General features: G+C 40.8%; 1 protein-coding gene across 10 annotated transcripts in view; it reads right to left on the reverse strand.

Annotated features, from left to right (window-relative positions):
• The window catches only part of cald1a (caldesmon 1a), a 57,576-nt gene that overhangs the window by 36,369 nt on the left and 8,857 nt on the right, over window positions 1–12,350 (reverse strand). The window contains exon 2 of one of the 10 annotated variants that reach the window (XM_051392702.1): window positions 8,414–8,515. The exons of the other annotated variants lie outside the window; for them this stretch is intronic. The gene's annotated coding sequence lies outside the window, so the exon portion shown is untranslated. The remainder of the gene's footprint in view (window positions 1–8,413; window positions 8,516–12,350) is intronic. 10 annotated transcript variants of the gene reach the window in all.

Raw genomic sequence — 12,350 nt, forward strand, 5'->3', positions numbered from 1 at the left:
TCCATATTTTTTATCCCACTGAAAGGTATAGTATTGCACAAAAGCACATCATTAAATAATCCATGTTGGAGCATTCATGTAGGAGTTAACTGACACAGTGGGAATTTAACCACTAACCCTGACATGCTCCTCCATGTAGCTATATGACAACCTCCTGTAAATTGTCCATTTATGGAAGTATTGGATGCTAACTTGACAGGATGAACACACTTAATTGTACATTGGCCAAAAGAAGGGAGAAAACGAGGGAGACAGAGGTCGGTCCAGTCTAAGCTACGATATACTCTAAGTATTTTGGCAAAGTAAGACTGATCATTTTATGATTATTTTATCACACAGATAAAGCTCCTGTAGTAAAACGGGGAGGAAAAGAGAAATAAAGGGAGAGAGAGAGAGAGATACTGCATGCCTGTAGGTAATGCACACTAACAGCTGTTTTGGCTGAGGCTCTAGGGACAGTTTGAGTTGGGTAAACCTAACGTTTTCTGCAGGGGTAAGGAGTCCCCGGAGACAAGTCTGACAGGGCAGTTAAAATATGTTCAGCCTGAGTGTGAGGGTGTGTGCATCCCGATAAACAGTATTTAACAAACAAGACTTATATTTGTAACTGTGTGTGTGTCTTTATGTAAAGTGTCTGCAGTTGTGTACGGAGGGAAGCGCACATGAACGATTGCATGCTTTTTTGCGTGCACTTTAAATGGGTGTAATCGCACGCCTTTACTACTGTAATACTGAAAATACGCGAGGCCACCGCCAGTATAGCATGCGTGTGTTTATGTACAGTACAATGTGCATACATGTGTGATATCCATCACCACCTACAGTGCTGTGTTTGGAAAGCTGGCCATGTGGTTGTGGTTCTCTGTGCTATGTGTGTCTCCTCTCACACGTCCAGGCCTCGGCAGCATTAACACGTTTACAGTCCCAGGATGCTGAGCGGCTGTGGATGAGCATTCATAAATTCAGTAGAGGTTTTTTGGCACGACGAGGCCAAGAATTTCTTTCCATCTCCGCTTGTCCCTCTCTCAGCTTCATCTGTCATCTGCAGTCTCTTTCTCTGTCTGCCTCTTTGAGCCTGACCGATACATTGGTGGACTGGTATTATTGACCAATACTGTATAGCATCATGTGAAATTTCGTTGGAAAACAATTCAATATTCAATCTGTAATGATCTTTCTGAATACAAAATTCACAGCGTGAGACCATACTTTACAGTAAACCAGACTATTGTTGCGAGAGTGAATAATAATGACACAAGACAAATGATAAATGAAACCACAGGTGGAAAAATGGAGTGTAAAGATAAGGCTGTTTGTTGACTTTCTAAAAGGCATGCCAATTCTGAACCGTAGTCCAGGTTTAGGCTACATGGGCAAATGAATGTTTGTTTTAATTTGTGATGTAAAAAAGTGATAGCTATAGTATATAAGTAACAAAAATTCCAGTACTGAAATAGCAGATTTGTGTGTGTTTATTTAATGTTTATGTTCATCTTTTTATAGTTTGTTATGCATCAGTTTATAAGGTGCATTTTCTTGTCATCATACAGTATGTTGTTTTAGGTTGTTGATACTATTGGGGTGAGCAAGTACACCATTATTTGTGTCTGTTCAACCAACTAAACTCTCTGTGTGCGTGTATGCGTACTCAGAATGGGCGGGGCTTTAAAATACCCAACTTTTCTTTAACTCTCAAATATTAATATTGGTATTATAAAATCCAGTATCAGTCGCCTGTACTGTCTTTGTCCAAGCATTTTTGTTTTTTTTAACTCTCGCTCCTTTTCTCACTGTTTTTATCTCCTCTTGGACCACAATGCAACAGCTGCAGACTATGTGTTCAGCTATGATATTATGAGACTCAGGGTTGGTTGGCTATGAATTAAGTTTAATACTTGGTTTAATTTTATAGGATGTACCAAGCCCCCGAGCTTCTTTCTGTATCCGTCTGTGTCTGCATCTGCATGCCACAGTGTGAATATCAACCACAACAGATTCTGTTGTCAAAGCCGAGGTCTTCAGCTGCGACTATATATTCTAGGCAACATATGAGGTGGCCAACTGCATCAGACCTCAGCTCAATCTTAATACCATCTGCTTTCCACTCACACTCTACCTTCTCCAAAACAAATTTTTGCAAGTGTGGCTTCGGCTCGAATGAGGAAAAATTTCTTTGAGCATGAGCAGACGTTATTCATAGGCAAACCTGAGAAGCTAATGCCACTGTGGCAAGTGAAATGCGGTGGAATAACTGTGCTTATGGTTTTGAGGGTTAAGGGATAGAACGGGCTTGGACGCATTGTCATTAGTGACTTCAGATCTGATGATCAGACACAACCTCCCCTCAAATCGCCCTAATATCTCCTCTGTGCTGACTTTAGTTTTCGTAATAGACGACAAACCAGCGAGGGGAAAATTTCACATCGGTGTAAGGAAAAGACCTGAAGGTTAAAGATGTTGAGTTTCCATTTGGTGAAGAAAAAGGAGACTCCTGCATTCCCAGACAATGGTTCACATTCCATAACACCTCTCTGTGCCCTGTGAATCATACACACTGAGACAGACTGACTGAAGTTATCTGTTCACACACAGCCAAGAAAATCTCAATGGAATACCTTGGATGCATTATATTTCACAGGGTGCTAGCAGGCTACACAAAGCACTGCTGGAACTGACCAAGCACTGAATTTATCACAGAATCAGTGACCCTGAAGTATTTATGACTAAATATGCAACACTAAAAGTAGTAACTTTTCCTTACTATCTTACCTTCGTACCCTTTTTTCCAACTGAGCAATGCCCACTTCAAAACAGTGAGAAAAACCAAGAAAAAAAACCAAAAACACAGAAATCTCCTGTGAAATAACCAAAACAGTTCTAATGTTCATGCATGACCCATTGCTCATATTAAGAGGCAAATTAAGCAGGTCTTCAGGGTCTTTAGAGGATAACACGGTTGTAGTTTTGGCTATGATTGTTTTTGGAATAACACTGCATCAAATGTAGAAATCTGGGAACAAGGCAACATCACTAAAAAGTACAACTGGGCAAACAAACCCCCAGGTTAGTTAAAAGTATTTGAAAGTGAAAACAAAGGCAAACTTTTAAATTATTACCCAAACTGCTCGTTGTAAAACTCCAATACTAACAACCAATACTGTGTCACTTTGCTGAACACCAGCCACAGTGCCTACGAGTGACAATGGAATAATGGTGAGTGCTAAAACATGGTAGGGCTGTAAGAAAATATAGAAAAATATTGTATTGTGATATTTATTATATTTTTTTGTGATATTGTATCAATTCTCAAAAAATACCATATTGATTTTTGTGTTTAGACCTCCAACTGCTGGATATCAGTGTGGTAAACATGGAGGGCTGTGTTATTGCACATCCCACTGTTCTGGTCACAAAAAAAAAGGTTTTCAGATTTTATGCATATGGTGGTGTATAATTTACACAGTTCAACCTTGACCCACCGTACTTGCTTTAGCTGTGCATGCACTGTCTTCCTGTACAATGAGATATAATTAGCAACATATTTGGTGTGCTTTCGGTTTATCCTCCAAATAAAGTGGTTCAGATCAGCTTGACTCTTAGCTGGTTTACAGTCTGACCCTCAGACCACTTGTGTTTCTTGCCTTATCGGATTTTGTTGTAGTGATGTCTCCATGTTCCCAGTTCTTAATTACTTATGGCAGCCAATAAAGTTTTTATGGCCGAAACTACAAAATGCAAGCCCCTAAAAACTGGAATTATCCTTTAAAGTACTGTGTAGCTCAGCTGTAACCCTTACAGCACTGTCTTATTTTCTCAAACTGCTCGCTGTGACACGCTGATAACAAATAGCATTTTGTTTAAATTATCTTTCCAACTGACGAATCCCTTTTGGAAAGGAAGCTGTAGTTTAATACTTTCTAACCTCTTGTGTTGCCCTGATAAAAACAAATTACTCTCTATGTTGCATTCTTGAATCCTGTGTTTTATTTTCCACTGTCAGCGAGATAACCTCGCTAAACTTTGAGCATACTGTCATCTGTCGTATATTTAGACTATGACTCACTGTTCTTTTAATATTTTCTCATCTCCCAGTCCCACACATGGATGGGAGTTTCGTACTGCTCATCACATTTCAGGCTCCATTAGATCTGAAGGTATTATGACCTTTCCCTTCTGTGGAGAGACAGCTGAAAACACCTGCGCTTCACCAGCCAGCGTTCTCCTTCAGGCTGAGGGTGTGTTTATGTGTCCTTAAACCTCCCGCCTGAAGCTAAGTCACACTTAAATTCCAATAAAAACATTACCCCAACATGCCGTATCCATCATCTGAATCTCACAGCTTTTTGACAGTAGGTTTTAGCGCACAGATGCTCCATTTTAACACAAACATATCATCATTATTCTCATTTTTGAGGAGATCTAACTTTCAAAATCTTATTTGAAGCCCTTCAAAGTTAAACATTGAAATCAGATGATAAATTCTTATTTGTCAGCTGCTGATCAAATTTACCAAATTAAATAACTGCCCAAGAGGAGTTGATGTAGCAGTTGGCTGAAAAAGAAGGGTTATAAAACACTTTCTTACTTTTAAATGTTGGTTTTAAGAGGGACATTTGCATTCTTGCTGCCCAAATCATAAATAACACTATAAAAATGCAACTTCTTTGTGAAACAGCAGAGAGCAAGCATAATTCCTCTCCATTCTTTTACTTTTAAAAGGCTTGTGTCCCTTTTAAAAGTGCACTTTCAGATGCAACACCCACAATCAGGCAGAATTGGAGAAAAAGCATTCCAAAAAGTACAAATCCCACACAAAATAGGGATGTTTGTACGGCATCAAAAGGCTACTGCTCACTGGCGGTGCTCCATATGACCAAATATGGAAAGAAAAAATGCAGCCTTTTCCCGTAACCAAACTGGGAAAAGAGAAAAAAAAAAAAAAAAAAGGAAGGTTTTCTTGCATGCTGTGTGCACAGCGAGATAGAGCTCTCACACTCACTACACAGTGGCCGCAGAGTTGGCTCCCCCTCAAAACAGCATGACTGATGGTGATGTTGGACCTGCCGTGACATCTCAGCGAACACACACACAAACACGCACACCTGCACGACTCAGGAGTCATGAAAGAGAGGCGCACCGATCCTTTCACTACGCTGACATTTCATTTTTAAACACACACAAAAGCTTTCTTCACTTTCACATATGAGCTCTATACCGGAGTCTCAGCAGTGCACTTTGAATCGGAGCCCCCTGGAAGGGAACATTCCTCTCGGTGAAAAAGCAGCCGTCTCAAACCCCATAGTCCTCTGCTTTAGTTAGAAACGGTTTGTTTATCTGCCCCCCCCCGCTATATGGAGCGGCTCTGACATTCTCCTGCCACTGCACCACTGCAAAAAAAAAATGTCTATTTGGTTATGTCATTTCACAAGAAACTTATCAAATTATCTGGGACATTTTTTGGAGCCTGCCAACAATTGAGGAAAACTGCTGGGAGATAAAAAATAAAAAAAATGGCTGAACTCAGCACAGAACAAAGCAATAAACAAAGGGACATGTGCTTCTGTTTTTACAAACCTGACCACCTTCACAAGTCGGAACTTTTGCATCCATCTTAAAGCAATAGTTCAACACTTCTCTTGACAAAAGCTCAATGGGCCTACCGTTCATTACATTCCTGTATGCAGAATATAAAACTACAACTAGCAGGCAGTTAGCATAGCTAGCATAAAGATTGAAAACAAGGGCAACCAGCATGCCCTGCTCTCAAAAATGTTTTTGGTTTTATGCGGGTTAGTGGTGGACTATTTCTAAACAACCTAAATACCCACATATGCACACATGCACACAGAGTAAAATGGGTGTAACATTTCTAGCCATGCTTCTTCCTGTAGTCTTCAAAAAAGAGTTAGTTGGACATTTTGACAAATACATTTATTTGCTTTCTAGCCGTAGTAATATGACAAGATTGATGGCCCTCTGATATCTGTACGATACGTAGACATGACGCCAGCAGACGATTAGCTTAGCTTAGCTTAAAGACTGGATGCTCATTTTGTTCGCTTAGCTGATACAGAAACCAAAATGAAAAACAGCTAGTTGAGGTTTTAGTAGCTACTGTTTCTCCCTTGTGCCAGTCTTTGTGCTAAACTAAGCTAATTACCTTCCATTAGCATGAATTCAATTGCAGCAGCATCTCCCAAAAGTGAAATAATCTGTTAATAGGTTGTTTCTAGTTATGGTACAAGAGATCCACTAAGATCATGATACTATTAATTAAGTTACTGAAATATCTCCCTTTAGGAAAATATTACCTTTAATATTTTAATAATAATAATCATTTATTAATTTACTTTTGCATCTTTTTTTGTGTTGCTGCCCAGCAATGAACAGGGGAGAATAAAGTGATAAATAAGCCATTCTCTTTCTTTCTGTTTGCACAGGATCCAGGCGGTTTTAGATTTCAGCGGCTCCTTAAAAAAATACATTAGATATTCTGGTGCAAATATCCAGAATGTTAAATAATCTCATTAAATATGCACCCCAGCACTTGACATGCGATATTAACAGTCTGTTGTGTCATTCCACTAGGACTTTACAGTCAAGCCTTCAGCTTCTCGTCACTCAAGACCAAATGCGATGTCAGAACATATATAGAGGTCCAAGATGGCAAACTACACTATAACAGTATCAAACAAACCAGGACTAATGAATAAATAAATGCAATTTTTCCACATCATTTTCCTGTCATAACAAACCAGAGTTATGATGCATACACAAGGACAACATCATCGAGTCTTTCAGTGCCTTAGGGCGCGCTGTGACAATTTTTAAGTCTATTAAAGAGGATAGTAAATAAATAATGACAGACAGATGCTGAATGAAAGCAAAGACAAAGGAAGTGATAGTAATCTCAATGCAAAAAAAACATCTTAACACGTCATTTAATGGTCTACCAAACCTCATGAAGCATTGGCAATTGAGTTTCGTCCAATCTTAAGCAACAAATAGCATTTGTAGACTGAACACAAGAACATGTGACTTATCATGAATCCCTTCCTCATCCTTCTCCTGTGTGCATTTCCAAGTGAAAAGCAGCCTCCTCTTGTTCCTTTAGGACAGCCCGTCTTGACACCTGCCTTCTGTCAGAGTAAATGAGGCCCGGGCAGGAGTCTGTGTCTCTTCAACAGGACATTAATCTGCTACTAGTGAGCTGACCAGGGAGACTAGTGGAACCAGAGTGCTGATATATGGCGCGTTTTAGTCTAAGCACTGCTACTGCCGACACCGCAGCTAGAGAACAGTTTATCCAGCTGATGGCAATAAAGCAGAATCGAACGGAAAAGGATAAAAACAGGACGGAACAGAACAGAAATGACCTCTACAATGCTTAAAAACCTTAGTTTCCCTCAGATCTGTGAGGAAAAAATCGGCCCTTATAACCAGAAACTGAAAGATCACAGTTTCAATCACTGCAAAAAGCCAGTGTGTCTGGCTGAAAGGCCCTCGGGCAAGATCCTGAACTTGTACTTTTTTAATAAGTGTAAGTCACTCGGGATATGCACCAAAGCTCAATGACTGAAATGTAAAAGTATACGTGATTAGCATGATCCACAGCAGCCCACAGCCTCTGGTATACGGGCAATAACATGACATGCTGGAAACATTAAGTGGAACATAAAAATGTATTTCTCATAAAGCTTGAGAGGTTCCTGATGTGTTTCTCTAAGGCAAGAAAAAAAATGGAAATAAAATGGATCTGCTGAACATTTGTGACATGCTTCCTATAAAAGCCACGTTTCGGTCGTGGTGGACGTGTGGCTCTCCGTGGCCGGAGAGAAATTACACTTTGGTGAGAGGAGGGAAAATCGGAAGGATAAAAAAAAAAAAAAAAAAGAGAGAATATAAACGGTGGAGTGATTTATGGGGCTTGCTCAAGCCACACTAAGAGAGAATGTCTTCCCATCATACCTTACATGGAAACATACATGAGGTTAGAGTGCGGCTAAAAAGCATGATGCAATGCCCCCACATACTGAGAACCTGGTGAAAGCATGACAGCTGAGTGCAAACCCTGACACAAGTTTACCTTTTTTGCACATGCATCACAGACCTATCAGGAAAACACAAAGAAAATCACTTTCGCACAGGACATATTTATTTAAATCTCTCAAAAATGTCATAAATCTTTATCTTTCTTGCCTTGTTTTAACACACAAGTCAGTAAATCACGGGGCGGAATGCCAATTTTTTGAAGTGTGCTGCGAGGCTTTTCAAGGGTATTACATGACAAGGTATTTTTCAAAATAAGGGGCTGCATTCCTGGAGAGAGATAGGAGGAGATTAAGGAGCGGGTACATTGTGGGTGGGGTGGCGGGCGAGCAAGATGACCTGACCGAGAGGGTCTATTACTCACAGTGGATGTGGAGAGGTGGAGTGATCCCCTGACGGTGCTTTCAGTTCAGTCTTGGGGAGAAAACTGAGGGTTTCTTCAGGGAACGCACAGACAAGACACTTGCTGCATACACACAAAAAGGAATGATAATAGAGAGCCACAGACAGCCAGGGATGTTTTGTTATAATCCTAAAACTCTCCCCCTCTCTCTCTCTGTCCCTCTCTCTGGGTATTCATGCGCCCCTGACATGCTCTCAGTGAGTTGATGCGGGGCCAAGCCATTTAATGGTGGACTCCACAGCCAGGTGTGGAAAACGAAAAGTTGTCTCTAGTCAGTATACTCCGCAGACAGTTGATAAATGGGCTTCAGTGGCCATGACAGTGACCAAGAGAAGATAACTTTTAAGGTAAGAGGCATTTACAAGGTTCAAGTTACATTGCACACTTCTGTCTATCACTGTTAGGTTACCTTTAAACAGTGAGGTTTGAAGTAACCCTAAACCTTTATGTGCATTACCATACTTTTTGGCCACTTGACAGCAACGCATTATCACCTTATGAAGTTCTTACAGCTCGCTATTTACACATCTAGCAGATGCAAAGCCATATTGGCCTTAATTTGGTCTCTTTTGTGTCACTTTCTCTTATCTCTGTTTTGGTCTCCACCAATTCCTGAGGGAAATATCTGTCTCTTTAGCTGCTAAATGCTAACTGTCTCTTTGCCATTTGGTGCTGGGTGTATTCAGTGTGTGTTTACTAGAGCTTTTTCACTGAAACCAAAGCCTGCTCCAACCGTGATGAGACTAACTTAGAACAGTTAACTAAATTAGAACAGTAAAAAAAGACGTCAGCAGAAGGGAAATGCAGAGTCGGGTGATCATTTCCTGTGGGTCACAAAACACTTCTTCTGCAATTTTTAAAGATTATATGTATGAGATTTAAAACATTAATATAGCAGCAAATAACTATTTGCTATGCAAAGATACAGAATACGAGTCACACCCTTTGCCTGTGACGCTATTGCAGCCTCTCTATGGGTTGTTTATATAGCCGGTCTGCTCTGTGTGCAGCTGAGTAGAGCATCTGAAAACTCAGTTTTTCTCAAAAGGTCAGTTAATTAAGGATTTATTTGAACCAAACTACAGATGAGTTCTTGGCGAGGTAAAATTAGCTACCGTTTTGGTCTATGGAGGCGAGTGATAGCAATATTACGGCTATTTCTGGTTAAACAAAACGTTTGCCCCTGTAGAGATCCTTTCCATAATATCAGACAATTACTATCTGAGCCTGTCAGTGGAAAAAACAAGTGGACGTACTTTCACTGACGCATTTGTCCCCAAGGATTAACATTAGCTTACATTGCGTTTATTTTGCTTCTGTCCCATTGTTCTGCTGGTGCTCTGGTGTGACATCCAGTGGCAAGTGAATTTCTTAGATATAACCTTAAACATTGGCAAGCAGTTTTCTTATTCCCTGCCATTTGTGCATTCCTACTTTATTTTGGCACATTACCATCACCACCACCAACTGATTTGTAGAACAGCATGAAACCATTGCATATTGTTTTGCCTGTTTGTGTCTTGCACTCACTACACATTTGCATTACATTAATCTATCACCCGCTACAGTCAGCAGGAATTAGTTTTGCATTGCCTTAATAACAAAAAGTTCAATACTTCTTGTATGTCTTTCAAACAAATTCAATTTAACACTTAACTTCATGAATTTTACAGTAATAGCTTTCTCCAAGCGTAAGCTGGAACATATCGGTTGTGCAAGCAGCAGTTAGAGTTATAGGAAGAGCTCCTGTATAGCTCCTGACAAAGGATTGCAGAAGTCAGCACAAAATTCAGAAGAGTAAACGAGTCCTAATCCCATCCACCTACACTGGTTGACAGATATGATGCCAAGAATTGGAAATGTGGAGCTCTTTTATGCAGACAGATAACATCCCAACAAATGTCACACCCCTTTGGAAAACGTGGCATTTTTTTCTATCTTTCAGCGGTTTATAGTATCAAATTTAAAAATATTAAAGCATTAGCAATGCTTTTGAATCAGTGGATGCACATTCTCCAAGTGACAGAGAGCTCACCCCCTCTCCTTCCAAAGAATACATTCCACTCTTCTCATACCTCAAATCCTTTCAGGGCTCTACAGGGCTAAAGTTCACTAGCTTTACCAGATCTCATTTTCGTGCATGGCTGTTATTATTAGTGTGGCAGCCAGCCAGCTTAGACGGCTACACGTCTACTGTCCCCCCTCGCGGTGAAAGGCCCAAGCCAGGGTCTTTAATCTGTAGGTATACAGTAGGTAATGTACGTCATCTTATACTCTGCACTCTCTGCGGGTGTGATTGTACATGCGTTCATTGTTTCTGTCAGTCTAGAGACTAAAGTGCCCACCAGTGCAAACACTAGAGATCTTCATATATCTACAGTATACAGTGGCAGAGCAGCTATCGTCAGTCGAACGTCTTGAACTGTGTCCTTCAGGAGAGTTACCCCCTGTCTGTCTCTATTTCTTCTCTCTTTCTGTGGTTATGTGACTTTGGATTCCATTGCCAGAAATTCCAGGAAACCCTAGAGCTTCATGAGACATAACAAAGCTCGCTCTCTTCCTCTGTCTTTGTCTCTTTCATTGAAGATTACACTATGTTTCTCTGTCTGACTTTGCAGGACTGGGAGCTCTGCAGCTCATTCTCCCTGGGAGTTTTAAGTAATTGTATTCAGTGGCTGATTGGCTCATATCATAGCATTTTAAATGCTGGAGTTTCTTACTTTTAATGCCTCTGCTAATTCTAGACCACAGACTATTTAGACCATGGAAGACGCAATCATCATTGAATGCCATTAGCATGATTTGGCATTTACCACTAAATTGAGGATAAAATTCAGCTTTAGAGGTTAATATATGTGTGGTACTTAAGCCTCCTAATTCCTAAATTTATTAGAATAACACATATCTCAGACAGCCATGAAATTGTAAATAATTGAGCGGTGCTCTTAGGAGGCTTCTCTGGTTGCTCCGTCGAAGTTGCTGCAAGCTTTTTTTAGCTGATGGCAAAACTGGAAATGAGATTTGGTTCACAAAGCAGCAGAGCTAAATGGGAATAAATCCAAAACCACAGCCGTCCCCGCCGGCACTAATCTGTCCATGGGGGTTCACCCATCTCCTCGCGCTCCAAAATTGTCTCCTCCATCTGGGTCAACTCTGCTCTCAAACACATAGATGCATGTCTGAACCCCCTCATACACACAGACGCGCACCTACAGACATACCTATTCACCTCCACCCACCACCCACCTTGTGTTTATGTTCAGAGCTTGAGTGACTGGTATTTCATTTCGGCCTGCCCGAAGCCCTTTTGCACAGTTTGGCTTGGCCGGTATACCATTACTGGTCATTAAGTCTAACCTGAACTAATAGGGGCCCATTTTCCAAGGTGGTCTCCCAGGTGGCTGTCACAGACGTGAGTGGCACTGCGGGGCTCAGGGCTTGACTCAGGCACACCGAGTCTCATGAAAAATCTGCCGGGACGCAAGCCAGACTCCATCATACATGGGGCGCAGACTCTTTGATAACAAGAACCCATTGTTCTAGGGGGGTCGTCTGGGTGTTTTGTTTCTCATTAAGGCAGGTTTAATGAGGCCAGCCAGAACGAGCACCCCATGCCATACCTCCTATGCACTCTAGTGTATTTGTACCTTCTTCAACGTCTCATCCAATAAAGCATCAACAATCCATCTAAAACCATTTGCTCGAACCATATAATTCCAAAATCACCAGCATCTCCAACACCTAATCATGATTTTGGCTTTAGCTTATGTATACCCCTTAGTGCTAAAGTCAAGTCAGGCCCTATAACATGCTACTAGTACTTTACTACTACTAGAGCTTGGGTGATATCAGCTTATTGGAGATATATTGTACACGTTGTATATGTAAGCCTGTAACT

This window comes from Dicentrarchus labrax, unplaced genomic scaffold (genome assembly GCF_905237075.1).
Source record: "Dicentrarchus labrax unplaced genomic scaffold, dlabrax2021, whole genome shotgun sequence".
Classification (NCBI taxonomy): domain Eukaryota; kingdom Metazoa; phylum Chordata; class Actinopteri; family Moronidae; genus Dicentrarchus; species Dicentrarchus labrax.